Raw genomic sequence first — 14,452 nt, forward strand, 5'->3', positions numbered from 1 at the left:
TATTTCTGGTTTCAAGGGTCATCTTATTAGTGATATATGATATTATCATCTTATTAATGATATATGGTATCATTTTCTGGGGTTTTTTCTTTTTCTTCCTTTCTGTATGTTCCATTGCACAACCACTAGGTGATGATGTGGTATAGCAGAATTACACATACAGGAGGTTTCCATGTCACCATTCACTGACATGCCAAACTTTCCTTGTTCAAAAAGAAAAAGCTAAAATGGTTGCAAAGCATGGAGTGCCCTGGATCATAATGGCATCATGTAGAGGACCCACAAATTCCCCTGACTTAAGAGTCACAAAAGCACAGTAGAAAGAAAGTCTCTCTCAAGGCATGTGTTCACATGCAGAGAATCCCAACTGCATGGATTCTGAAGAAAAATTCATCCAGTCTCCCAGTTGTCAAGCTTAGTTGTGTAGCTATTCCAGCACAATAGAATGGAAATGCATACACTGTGTGGTTTTACACCCAAAGTGATGCATCTAGAATCCATCTGGATTAGTGGACAGCATACAAATTCAAAAAGAAAATAAATAAATAAATAAATAAATAAATAAATAAGACAGGCATGCTCTTAAATTTTATGGAAAGTCAGAAAGCAATCCATTCAAAAATGGCACACTCACTTGTAAGAAGCGTTTGTGCCATCCACCCATTTCCAGCTTCCTTCATTCTCGAGGTCACTGTAGCCAATCCAGTGTGACTGTTTATATTGTTTGTTAAAAACAAGAAAATCCTAGGCAAAGAAGATTTGAAACAAGTCAAAGAAACCCCCAGGTTTATCAAGGATGCAACCTAGGGGCACAACCTCATGCAAGTTTAGGCAGGGAAAAAAGTCCTACAACTCCCAATATTTCCCAGAAAGCATAGGATGGCCACCCAAACTGTTAAAGATGAACATTTCAAAACAAGGCAACAAGCACCTTGCACCATTCTGTACAATGACTGAAGCAGTTTACAGAAACACTGGCTACTCAAATGGAAGAGTGAAGGGGAGAAGAGTCTCCCTTATAGAGCGGACAAACTTCTGAAGATGAAATCCAGTGCTCCAAAATGCAGGAAGCTGCAGGAAAGGTTCTCCTCTTACTTGCTTTCTGTCTACCACATGAAACACATAGCAAAAACTCACCTGCTCCTGTCCACTGTTAATCACCACCAGATCTGCATTCAGGTTACGGCAGATGTGCCTGCTGTTTTCCCAAGTCTCCTTATTTGGGGAATAGTAGTAGCACTTCTCCTGGAACACATGCCACTCAAAGGGGCACGATGGAAAGCCTGTGGCACATGGAGCTTTGCATTAATGCAGCAGACAACATCCAAAAAGTTCACGGTTTACAAGAGGATTTTGTGACATGTGCCACACACTGCCTCAGCCAATGCACTCGCTGGGTGGGCCTTTAGGAGGTCCTTTTGCCTCAACAAGGATGTAATGCCACTGCCAGCAAACTTCCCCATTGCTGGCCTCGTATCTGGGCCATTATCGGGCTGACCCTTAAATTCCTTACCACGCCAGGGGATCTTTTCACAGTTAACCAATTCACGCAACAGTTGAAACATTATGTGTTGGAGTACAGGCTCAACAGAGTTGACTGCTTGCTATCTCTTACCCTGCAGAACAGGGGAGCTCACCTACCACTGCTCTTCTTCAGGAATAGAGGGAGTGGGATTCAGTCCCCTCCTGTGGAAGGCACCAGCAGGTTTAAGAGAGCCACTGAAGTCAGTAACCAGCAGCCTGCAATACTGGGACTCCCAGACCCTAAATAGTGATGTAGGTGCTCAGCAGTGGAATAGTATTGTGCACAGCCTGGTACAAAGCCGGCCTGACCGTTAGGTAACAGGGACCTCCTAGAGCGGGTGCCTGCCACAGCTGGACCAAGGAGAATGCCAGGCCTTTGCAGGCTGAGTACTGACTGCCATCACTGTGACCACAGCTGCCCCAAGGGAAGGAAGAGGAGGGGGCCACGCCACACACCTGCCCCCTCCCACAAACACACCTCACAGAAGGCTGGCCATGGAGCCCAGCCACTGTTGCTGCTGCTGTGGCTGGCAAGTGCCCAAGGTCAGCCTCACCCCGGGGCAGATCCCACAACACCGCCCCCCCCCCCCCCCTTTCAGGAAGAAGCCTCAGCAGCCCTTGCATGCTTTCCCAGCCTGAGAACATGGCCCTCTCTGCCACGCCAAGGGAGACACTTCCACCACTTATTCTGGGTCTCAGCCGTGCTGGAAGCCAGAGGCTCCCCCAAGTGCTGCAGCCAGCCTCCAGCAGGGTGGAGCCCCTGAAAGGCCTGGCCCGGAAAGCCCCCCTAAGGCCTCCATTAGCTGCAGTCCTTTGCTGGTGGAGTAGCTCCCTCTCTGAGAGAACGGCCCTGCTGGCATCTCCTGTGGCGTGAGCTCCGGAACATGCCAGGGGTGAACCTCTGTGGAACGTTTGTGTGGTGGGTGTTTTGCCAAGGGCAAAAGGTTCTTTTTGGATCCAGAAGCAATGTGCACACAGGTGGATTAAAGTCTAAAGATTTTATTCTAAAACAGGCACTACAATATAAACAGACATAATAACATGAAAAAGGAAATACAATAGCAAGTAAGCTGGCTTTCCTCTGTCAGCTGTCAGGAGCCCCCCCTCGCGAACGACAAGGAAAAAACCCTAAGTCTTGGCCGGTGTGTGTCACCTTCCTTGCTCTGCTAGATCTCACTCTGGAACTTGCACACAGCTTCTCTCCCTACCCCAAATCTAAGAGTGTTACTTGCAGTGGAAAACTACATCAAAACAGTTAGCCACATATGCTTTCCCAGCTGTCATGGTGATAAGCTCCACTGTTTACTTTTCTGCATTCCAATGCTGTACCATCCTGATTAGCAAGCGGCTTCCCTTGCATGCTGGAGGGCCTCAACTGAGTCTCCACAGGTGAGGCAGGAACAGAAGGGCAATGGTGTTACACAACCTGTCTCCTCAGTATACAATAGTCTTCTGGCAATTTTCTTCTACAATCCACCCCTTGGGGTACTCAATTTTCCTTCGACTCCTATTGCTTAGTGGGCCCCAACCTGGAAAGACGTCCCACTCCTGTGACATTCACCTGCCACAGGACTGGCTGTTCACATAGAGAGACGGTGGTCACGTTGTCCTTCCAGGTGTCAGTGGCAGTGTGGATTCTGACACTGGCAGGTTAGGCTGTGACCAGATCATCACCAAGACCACATTATTTTCATCCTCAACCTATAGCTAAGTAACAAAATAACAGCTATTTTCTACTAACAACAGTTATTTTCTACTAACAATGCAAGTAAGATATTGAGTGTTCTACATCTCTAATATACTCTGGCCTAAAGAAGTGCCACATAGGCATCTGGATCCAAAAAGAACCTTTTGCCCTTGGCAAAACAGTGGGCCATGCGCCTCGGGCCTGCAGCCTGCCCAAGACAGTGGCTGTGCTTGCATTATGGGTGTGGAAGTGAAGGGGCAGGGGCACAGCAAGTTCGGGCAGGTATCACCAGAAGAGTCAGCAATAAGCATGGCTCACCGGCAAAACCTCAAGTCACAAGAGCCCTAACCTTCAAAGGAAAGTCATCCTTTGGCATTTTCTGTTCTGCTTCCCCTCCTAGGACCAGCTTGTTGGACTCAGGGACACAGATATGGCCATTCCTGCACTGGAATGATCTTTGCCTGGGCCCTAGGCAGGCAGCTGGTCAGGCCTGGAGTTTGCTTTGGGCCAGCACTTACATCTGAGAAGCGCAATCACAAGGGTAGCGGTTGCCATTGTCAGGGAAAGCAGTGCCAGGACGTCGATGGTGATAATAAGCAGTCCGTACTCTCTCCATTTGCTAGCACTGGATGCAAACAGAGCTGCAAACAAATGAGACGTTATGGCAGTGTATTTCTATTGCAAGACTGCAAAGGGCAGGCAGTAGGCCCACCTTCACTGCTGGAAAGGGAGGAGAGCTGGGAGGCTGGCTACCAAGGAGGAGAAAAAGCACCCAGCAGGGCAAAACAAGGAGGATCCCAGAGTGTTGAAGCAGGTGACACCTACCTTAAATGTTGTAGCTCAGTGATAGGACATCTGCCTTGCATGCAAAAGGTCCCAGGTTTGATCCCTGGCATCTCCAGGTACAGCTGGGAAAGACCCCTTTTTAAAACCTTGGAGAAGCATTGTCCCTCAATGTTGCTGGTGCTGTGCTAATGGGCCAGTAGTTTGACTTGGTCTGAAGCAGCTTCCTGTGTTCCTAATGGTAGCAGTTTCAGGAGAAACTCAAAAGCAACCCTGAAATAATCACATGATGGGCACTATATCTTTTCCAAGGAAGTAGCAAAAGCAAATTGTATCACGGGAACCCAATAAGGGCTAGGCAAATTTCTATCCTGGTACTGATATTTTTTCTACTCAATGGTTAGGGGGTTCAGGTGCAGGCTTATGTGTGCCGCATGTGTTTGTGTAGAAGCATAGGACACGGTAGGTTGTAGCCAAGGGCTAGAGCAGCTGGGGCTTGCATTGTTTTCCTAATCAACTACCTGTATACCCAGGCAATAGCCCTTCAGCTTGTGTTTATTGCCGCCCACTTCACTTACTGTTGCCAACATATTCCAAATATCTAAAGATCAAAATTACAGAACTAGCACAAATGAGCAAGGCTCCTAAAGCCACACCCGCCCCAGTTCTTATGGCAACTGCTTCTGAGCCTGCTCTGGGTCACAAGATCAAAACGTGTGTTATCACACACTTAGAGCTGAAACAGCAGATATAAGGAAAAGAACTTCCTCTTTACACCCGACTCAGAAGGATCTTGGTTTAAAACAATAATGATGTGGCATTTGAACCAGAATCTTCAACACTTTGCACAGTGGCAAACCCCTGCAAAAATAACGTAGACCAGTGGTTCCCAACCTGTGGTCCGCAGACCCCTGGTGGGTCACAATGTCGTCACAGGGGGTCCGCGAAGGATTGAAGAAATGATATGGGTTTTTACAGTTTCATCTGAATGAACGAATGAGTGAACCAATGAAAGCAAGAGGGAATGGGATATAGAACAAAATCTTAATTTTACTTGTTTTGAAAACTTGGCTTTTTTGACCTATTGCCTCAATTTAAAACAATCAGAGGTATAAATTGGCTATGAGAGTAGCTGTCTGATGCCAAGCAGCTGCATTTGGTATTTCTGCACATGCTGGGAACATGAAAGTGAATGACTTTGAGTGGCAGAGAAAAGGCATGTGACATTTCTTGCTATCGCGCAGACAGTCAGAGACTGCGAGGCAGAGAAAGCCGAGTCAGTCATTGTCAGGGTGAGTGAGCGTTTGGACCGATTTCGTAATTGTCTTTGATTTCTGCTAACCATTTGGTTATCATTCGTTCAAGTGGTTTTTCGATACTGCTGCAGTGGATTTCGTGACAACACATTTCAGTTTAGCCTCAGAATGGATCGCTGGCTGAATCTGAAACATAAAGGAACTGATGATGTTGATGAGGGTGCATCCTGTTCAAAGCAGGATACTATTATTTGAAATTCGTATGGAATCATTGCAATAAAGATATAATAGGAGTGCGTCCATTAACAGATTGACTTATTTCCCCTTCTCTCCAAATTTGAAGGCCCTTCATGAGAAAATAGAAATAAATATTGATACCGTCTGTTGCTTTAAATCTTGAGTTAATTCTTGGTGGTCTGCAGCCACAAAAGGTATTTAAAGGGGGTCCATGGTGAAGGAAAGGTTGAGAACCACTGACGTAGACCACAACATCTGCCTTCCATTAGTTGTAATGCTTGGGAGATGCTAGTCTAGTTCTAGTCCTCACTTGGCCATGAAGCCCACTGGGTGACATTGGGCCAGGCTCTCACTCTCAGTCAAACCTGCCGCACAGGGTTGGTGTTGAGGATAAAATGGTTGTTGTCGAGTTTATCCCCACAGGATAAAATGGAGTTATGTGAAAGACAGCTGGGCAAGCTGCCTTGAGTTCTGCATGAGAGGAAAAAAGGTGGAACATAAATGCAATGAAATAATAATAATAATGTGAGAGACTCAGTTATAGATTGTGATTTGGAAATGGTAGGAAAGCTACCACTTTGGTCCCATCGCATCATACTTAAGACTGTTCTGCTTCTTATTATAAGTGGCACCACTGGAATGCCTTGGGAATCAGGGACATGGGATGCCAAGAATATACAGACAGCTCTTTCCACAGCTATGTCCAAATATGCTATGGTGGAAAATTCCTTGAATCAAACATTTCAAAAGTTGAGGGTTCTTTTCTCACCATGAGAACATTCCTTTGCCCAGGTAGCTTATCTTTGATATTTCATTATCAGCATCACTCTTGCCCCACATTATGAACATAATGTGCCTCTCTAACACACATTGTTGCCATTTTCAAAATAAACACATAACAGGGAGAACCCAGGAACAGAGGGGAAATTCAAGAGAGTACAATTTCCAGGAATCTTCCTATCTACTATTGTTATAATGCATAAGATACAAAATATTTTTAGTAATATCCGTGCAAGCTCTCTGAATTTTTCACCTTGCTCTATTTTCAATTCTTTTGTTGGAAGCTTCCTCATCAACATGATGGGATCTGGAATGTATTCATAGTCTGTGTCGGTATCTTCACTTCTGGTAGTCACTGATTCTAGAGGTAGAAAGAACATTAATCTGTCAGGAATCCACTGGGCCCCTTCGAATTGTCCATTGCGCTTTCTCAACTCTGTATTTTCATCCTATGAAGACAGAACACTGTTGTCTCAATAAAAATGGAGATCTTAAACTTAAGGTATCTTAACAGGATTAATAACAGGTTGTTCCAATTTAGAAAAACGCTTTTCATGGGTAAAGCAAAAAGCAGGACATTTGGATATATATTGTCAAATTGAGATTCTCTTTCTCACATGCCCACATTAATTATAGGTGCACAAGTACATGATCATCCCACATAATAATCCACACATGTGCTTCATGCATTTTCCTACATACAAGTGCTTTCCATCTGGAAAAAGCACAAGATATGAAACAACTTGTTGGAGACAGGTGATAAAGATAAGAATCGGGAGGGGGGTGAGGGTAAGTTTCTAGGCTGCAGAACTGTTACTATATAATCAGGGATGGGGAGCAGGATCAACCCATCTCAAAGCACTGGAGGAGCCACCTAAAAGTTGGAGCAGAGCCTGGAAGAAAGGAAGGAGCAGCTCTTCTTTCAACTGCTCTGAAATTCTTCACAGTGAAGAACAGGGGGCTGACCAATACGATGCTTTTTCAAAATCATGTGGCAGACTCTGTGGGGTAAATTCAGCCTTTTCGAACATATCAGCAAATAGGCAAGCATAGATTTTTAAAGGTCTTTTCAAGAGGCTCTCTCTCTCTCTCTCTCTCTCTCTCTCTCTCTCTCTCTCTCTCTCTCTCTCTCACACACACACACACACACACACACACACACACACACACACACTTACTGGCCAAATGCCCCAAGCTAATTTTAGAACTGCTTCAATCACTATCAGTCTGAAGGTCCTATGGCAGTGTGGCCTAAGCGAATGAGGGTCAATGCAGGACAGCTTTGAGCAAAAAGGAAGCTAACAGCAAGTAGGACACATACAAGAAATGTGCACCAGACCCCAGCTGCCACTTGGATCCTGGTCTGGTTTAATACTTGCGAAAATGGCCCAATTCAGCTTGGACAGAGTTGGAGGCCATCTGCTTGGACTTAGTACTTAATGCAAGTTGAGGTTCAGAAATCAGAGGCTTTGTGCTTCCCATGGACTATCATGGAAGATTCAAAAAATGGCTATAATGTTATTTTCCCTTAGTCAGAATTGCATAATTGCAGGCAAAGCAGCACCTTAGAGAGGGGAATGCGCCTGCTGAGTGCCAGAAAAATGGGAATACAGGTTTTTGTGCATGTTTTATGATTTTATGTTTTGGGAACTTCTATAGCATTTTAATTTCTTGACAAACTGGATGAAAATTGCAAGGATGGTTGTCCCTTCTATGGGGATCAAGCCTGTCAAGTATCAGAATTATAGTTCTGGAAGTATGTGCAAAATGTCAAGCAGCCCTGACATTTTGAATATCTCCAAAAGAGAACTCACATATCCCCCTGGACCTCTTGGACCACGTTTTCTGAAAATTTATTTACTGATTAATCATTGGACTTGTATGCTGCACCCTTAGCCTTAGGTTCTCTGGATGGTTTACAATACCTTAAACGGCACCGTTAAAAAAGTTACAGATCCTAGAGATTTCTCCAGCTGAGAAATCTGGGGAATGATTGGCACAGGAGTTTTATGGTGGCCGAAAACCAGTTTAAAGCATTTTCCGTTGTGGAGCTTTGGGCCGTTGGAAGAATGGCTTCCCTTGCCCGCCTCTAAAGCACAATGATTGGACTCCTGGAAAAACATGCCGTAGGATTAAAAGCTGGACATAGTCACTCACGCACACTCTCCTTCCCCTTTCCTCTGTTCCTAATCGGCAGGACAAAATGAAAAGACACGATTTGAAGGAGACATAAAGTCTCTGTTTCCAAAACAGAAGTGAGCCCTCATTTGGCCACAGCTTTAGTTATGTTGGCTTCTGAGAGAAGCCCACTTCAGCTTGGGAAGCCACAGAAGTGGAGCAAAGCAATCCATTCTGCTAGGACTTCAGGGTCTGCTCTAATCCAATGCACTTTCCCAACACCTGCCCAGGAGAATTGTTTTCTCTTCTGCACTTTGCGGTTCCAAAACAACCTTTTCAGGCATGCCTTCTTTCTTCCTTTCTCCTCCCCCCCCCCCCGCCACACCTCTCATTTCATGTTTACCTGCTCCTCCATGTTCTGAATGTGACTTTGAGGTACAGAACAAGCTCTCCGGAATGGTGTCCTTCTGGTACTCTTCATTCTGGTAGTTGTCCTCCATGGCAGAGTGCAACTGCATCAAGCGCTTTCAGGGCAGATCCAGGCCAGCGACTTGATGATTGTACTTTCCTCCTCTCATTATCAGCTTCCTTTCTATCTAATAAGCCACACAAGAACCAAGACACTCACACCAGCCCGAGTCTGCCATTGTTTAAGCAGTGGGAGGGGATCTTAGAAACAGCAAGTCAGAAAGGATCTCCTGAGTCATCTAGTCTGATCCTGTCGTGAGCTAGGTGTTCCCTACCCAGTAAGACAGACCCTCCAGCACTTCTTGTAAGCATCTTTCTTCTTCATAGAAGATTGTAAGCACACTCAAGCCTCTGAGCAAACACAAGGAGAGATGCTGAACCCTTTCTGCCCCCCTTTACCCAAAGCTTTGCTTATGAACCCTTCTGGGCGTGGTTTGGGAAGGTGGGATGCTGTGGAACCAGGTGTGCCTGCGCTCTGCACTCTGAGCCCCTAACTGGGCCAGCCTGTGGCTGTACCGATGGGCCCTAGGGTCCAATTCCTCAGGGGGCGGGCGCTCTCCATCCAAGGGACTACCCAATTCCAAATCTCCTCCCTCTAGATCAGGGGTCAGCAACCCGCGGCTCTGGAGCCACATGCGGTCTTTCATCCCTCTGCTGCAGCTCCCTGTTGCTCAAAATATGTGCCCGCCAGCACGCGGTTTGCTGAGCTTTTTGACCCCCGGTAGGCCAACCATGGATAAATCCAAGAAAAGAAAAGTTTCAGAAGAAAACAGAACATATAATGGTACATGGGCAGATTCATTTGCTTTCACTGCTGACGAGGCTGGTTTACCAGTCTGGTTTTTTTTAGGTAAAAAATGATACATGCAGTGATCTTCCTTTTAGATGTGAAAAGGGTTTTGTGACTCCCGGTGTTTTCTTTGTGGGAAACGGGTCCAAATGGCTCTTTGAGTGTTTAAGCTTGCCGACCCCTGCTCTGGATGTTTCTGCCCATCTTCTCCTTCATTCTCACAGACAGAGAGATCAGGCTCCGTGGATGACCTTGAACTACTTTCTTCCAGAGCAGGCTCAGACTGGTACTGAGAGACCGGGGCTGCAGGTGCAGGCCTGCCCATTGCCACAACCATTCTGTTATCAGCGTTTGAACTCCAAGCCTCATCTGGTTCTGCCTCAGACTCTGAGCTATCAGTTCCCCCAAAACAGTCAGCTTCTTGTGTGCGCCTAGGAATCTCGCCAGAGTGCGCGCGCACACGACAGACCCCTGGCACAAGCCAGCTGCACTCACATAATGTCCAACATGTGGGTGTCCAATCCTTCCTTGAACGCCCTCACTGATGGGGCCTCCACCACCTCCTGTGGAAGCCCATTCCATATCCTAGGGGACCTAACCATCAGGAAGTACATCCTGACATCCAACCTGAGGCCTGGTTTGTTTAGCTTTGCCCCATTGGAACACACCCAGCCCTCCACTGCAGGGAAGAACAGGCCATGGCCCTCCTCCACGTGACATCCGCTCACATACCTCTTTGTTGCTAAAAAGATCCTCTCAGAGTCTCCTCTTCTCCAGACTGAAAAGTCCTAGTTCTCTCAATCTCATCTCACATGGCATCCCCCGGAATCCAGCTACCATCCTGCACTGAACTGATTCCATCCTTGCTATGGCCCTCTTGTAATGTTGAGCCCAGAACAGTGCTCCAGTTGTGGGTGCACCAGAGTCTTATAGCATGGCACCAGCACCTCTCTCGATCTGGAAGCCACACTTCTGCCTATCCATCCAAGGCTGGCATTTGCCTTCTTAACCGCCGTGTCACACTGCTGGCTCATGTTCAGCCTGCTGTGTGCAAGTACCCTGAGATCCCTTTCACAAGCGCTGCTCTCCAGCCACTTGCCTTCTTAATCAGTTGCTAAAAGCTACTACAAAGTGAGGTTCACTATGGAAAGAAGGGGGTAAGAAGAGGCCTAACTGAAGAAGGCTGACCTTTTTAAAAGCTACAGTTGATCCAAGGCAGGCTTCTGAAATGGCCAGCAAGGGTAAGGGCTCTTTAAGAGATGGACTGGAAGATTCAATGGTTTGCCACCTTTTTTTGGTGTCCCAAAAGTGTGCAAATGTTTTCATAAATAAATCCTGTTTGTAATTGGGCTTGTCCAAGTATGTACTTGTGCTCTTTTGGTGGGCCGAAATGAGAAGCCTAACCAGGGTGGTGCCTTGGCAGATGTTTGCTGTCAAAAATGCCACAGGCGCCTACCACAGACATTGGCCCAGAGAGGCTGCAAAGAGGATTGTTTGTTTGTTTTTATATGCTGTCCAATACCAGAGTCTCTGGACAGCTTACAAAAACAACCATAACATACCAACCAGCAACACACTGCATTCAACCATTGATGATAAAAACAAAGATAAAACCAATTAAATGTTAAAACATTGGAAATATAAAAAGATTTTTGCCTGATGCCAAAAAGAATAAAGCAACAGCACCAGGCAAACCCCCCTGGGGAGCATGTTCCAAAATTTAGTTTGGATTACTGTTTACTTGCTTTTCCCTGACAGCTGTCAAAAGTTGAGCTCTCAAGAGAAAGCAAAGGCTCAAGTGATCTTTGCTTGCAAGAAGGTATGGCTCACCCACTTTGTGCTAAGATCCTGTACTTTTGTGGGGAGGGGCAGGGCCGGGGCTGGTCCTGACTTCTCAGTGTCCTGCATCTTTTCCACCTTATCCCAAGACTCTAAGTGTCTGGGAGGGTGACAGTGTGCAAGCCACCCCTTTTACAGGAGCATGGAATTTTTGTCAAAAATCAGATAACCCTTTAAAACAAACTTTTTGACAGGGCAACTCCTTCCCACAGACATAAACATTGTTACCATATAAAGACAGCCACCCCTGGAAGACCATTAAGCTCAAAGTCTCAAATTACCACATGGCCACAACTGGAAAGAAAATTAGATTGGTACCGAAGCTGTCCCTCCCCATGCTTTCCTCATACTACCAAAACAGCATGCAGGAGAGGTGCTCGTGACTGGACCTTTGAGGACTCCCCTCCACCTCGCCCAGGGCACCCGTCCGTCCTTCAGGCACAGTACCATGCAGGGAATTCACGCAGTGTGATGCTGGAGAGGACTTAGGTGGACCGCACAGCATCGACCAGCCCCAAATGTAAAGCACTCTTATGCACCCCTTCGATGTGCACGCACCTAAGGCAGCATATAAAACCGATCAGTGTGACAGGCCACAAATAAATTGCCTCATTCAAGCAACTACTGTGAGCCATTCATGTCCTAGAATGCCTCTCATTTTACCTAGCAGAGCCACCCTATCCAGCCAACGCTCCCACAGGTCCTTGTGGCTGACTCTCAGTGCCAGCAGGTTACTTTTTGAACTGGACGTTGTTTCCTTCATTCTCCCACGTCTGTTGCAGGCAGTGCCACGGCTTGCTTTGCCCCGCTCTAGGGCTACGCATGCAGAGAGCCAGAGGCGATGGGGTTGTGGGGGCCGCCCCATCACCTTTGCCTGTACCTCCACCTCCACCGGCAGGGCAGCCAGCCCTTCACTCCTGATAGACTAATGGGGTGAAGCCACTTTCCCTGCTCACACTGCATCGCGTTCGATGAGCGGAGCCTGAACGAGCAGTCAGGGCTCAACAGATGTGCGGGATAAAGAGTACCCTGGACACACCCCTCCCACTGGGAATAGAATCCGCAACTTTCAGACAGGGGCATTATGGCTACTGAATGCATAGCGGTGGCGATCCAAGCCCACACAGTCAAGCTTCTTGCACTATAGTGTGCCAAACAGAGAAATCATGGGGTGTGATGTGGTGTTGTGTCTCTTCTTCCAGTTATTCATAAAAGAGCACAGGTGTATGTCTGGATATAACCAAAAAGGCAGCACTTGTTCCCCCCAGTATGAAAGATCTTGAAGGGCTTCTTGGGAAGAAACCCACCCAAACACACATGCACACAGACACACACTTTTTTGGCGCTACCTTTAACTCACCTTGCAAGGGGAAAGAAGGTTGGTGGTAGTGCAGGTGGGAGAAAAGGAAATGGCAATTGCTCATTTGTATATATCATTGGCTATAAATTCATGTACATTTTAAATTGCTCAGTAGATAACTCTATGCTGTATATTTTTAAAGTGTTAAACTCTGTTGGGTTGTAAAGGCTAGACCAAGAGTGCAGAGCTTCTTTCAGCCCGAGGCTGAATTCTCTTCCGGCTCAGGGGCTGAACTCCAGTCATGGGCATGGCCGAAGGAGAAAAGGGAGGCGTCAGTGCTGGAAGGGATGGGGCCAAACCGCCAAACCTACCAGCGTGTTCAGCTTAAAGCTCTCTGCCAGTTCTGCACCCTACAGGGGACCATGCCAACCTTTTAGCATGGGGGAAGCCCTGCACTGAAGCTGGGAAACCATGAAGTGATCGCTGGCTTGGGCACAGGCGGTGGGCCAGAGGAAGAGGCAGGGCTGCCTGGAGGGCCAGCTTTTGAGCCAGATGGATTCAGATTTGGTCCCCAGGCATGAGGTTCTGCACCCCGGTGCCAGACAGTTGGCATCTTCAACTTTCACACCCTTGCTATCTGCCAGGGGTTGTGTTTCGTGGGTGGTGGCTACTGGCCGAGTGGGCAAGTTGTTCATCTTCTGTTGAGGAACTTTAATAGGTCCTTCTATGTGAGACATTCGAATTGCATGCTGGGCAGCTGCCCCTTCTCTGCTTTACTCACCCCATCAATGTTAGATGAGCTCATTGTGGTGGGACCAACATGGCTTGTGAGATTTTGCCTGCTGGGAATGTGTGTTTGGCTACAGTTGCAATGAAGCATCTTGCACACCAGCGATTCCTGCTCAAGGGACTTCATAACAAGCGAATGATCCACAAAGCGGCACAACACTCCTAGCACCTTGTTTGAAACTTTCCAAAGTGCCCATTAGAGTCTGCCCAACGTTTTGAAGAGCTCCCTGTGCATCTTATTCAGAGATTGCTACTACATGTCGTGAGGCAGGCCCTCCTAGCTCACTGAAGGGCAAGCTCTGCAGTTTGCTACAGCAAAGATGGACATACCCATAATATCCATCCTTTAGCTGAACCCCTAATTGCCATCCATGAACGGGACACAGATAGTGTTCCACCTCCCTCACTGTTCCTCATTGTTTCTTCAACTGTAATGTAACAATGAGGGCTGCTCTTCCAGTTTGTTTGTTCTTTGTGGGCCACCAGCTTCTCTTACCTGGTTGTGGTTACCTGTTGAGATGCTTGAAACATCTCATTGCCCAACCACTTTGCTCTCCATTTGGAACCTCAGTTTCTCCACTTGATTCCATTCCTCACGCCTCTTTCTTGCTTCTCAAACAGGGAGTGCTCTCCCAGAGGCTTCACAGTCTCCTCTCCAGATTCTTCTTGGCTCTGTTCCTTATGGCTTTTTGAAAGGTCCCACTTCAGACTCGCTAGAGAGGCAAGCTGCTTGTCAGTTTCCTTTTCAAAATGACGCTGAAATGTCCTTACCCCTTCAGCACACAGTGGACATCTCTAAGACCCTATTGTTCCTCCTCAGCATTTTGTTTACTTAATGCAAGTCTGCCGTGCCTTTCTTCCACTCAAGGGTAGGGTGGCCG

This window comes from Varanus komodoensis, unplaced genomic scaffold (assembly GCF_004798865.1).
Source record: "Varanus komodoensis strain SLA01 unplaced genomic scaffold, ASM479886v1 scaffold7_1, whole genome shotgun sequence".
NCBI classification, from domain to species: domain Eukaryota; kingdom Metazoa; phylum Chordata; class Lepidosauria; order Squamata; family Varanidae; genus Varanus; species Varanus komodoensis.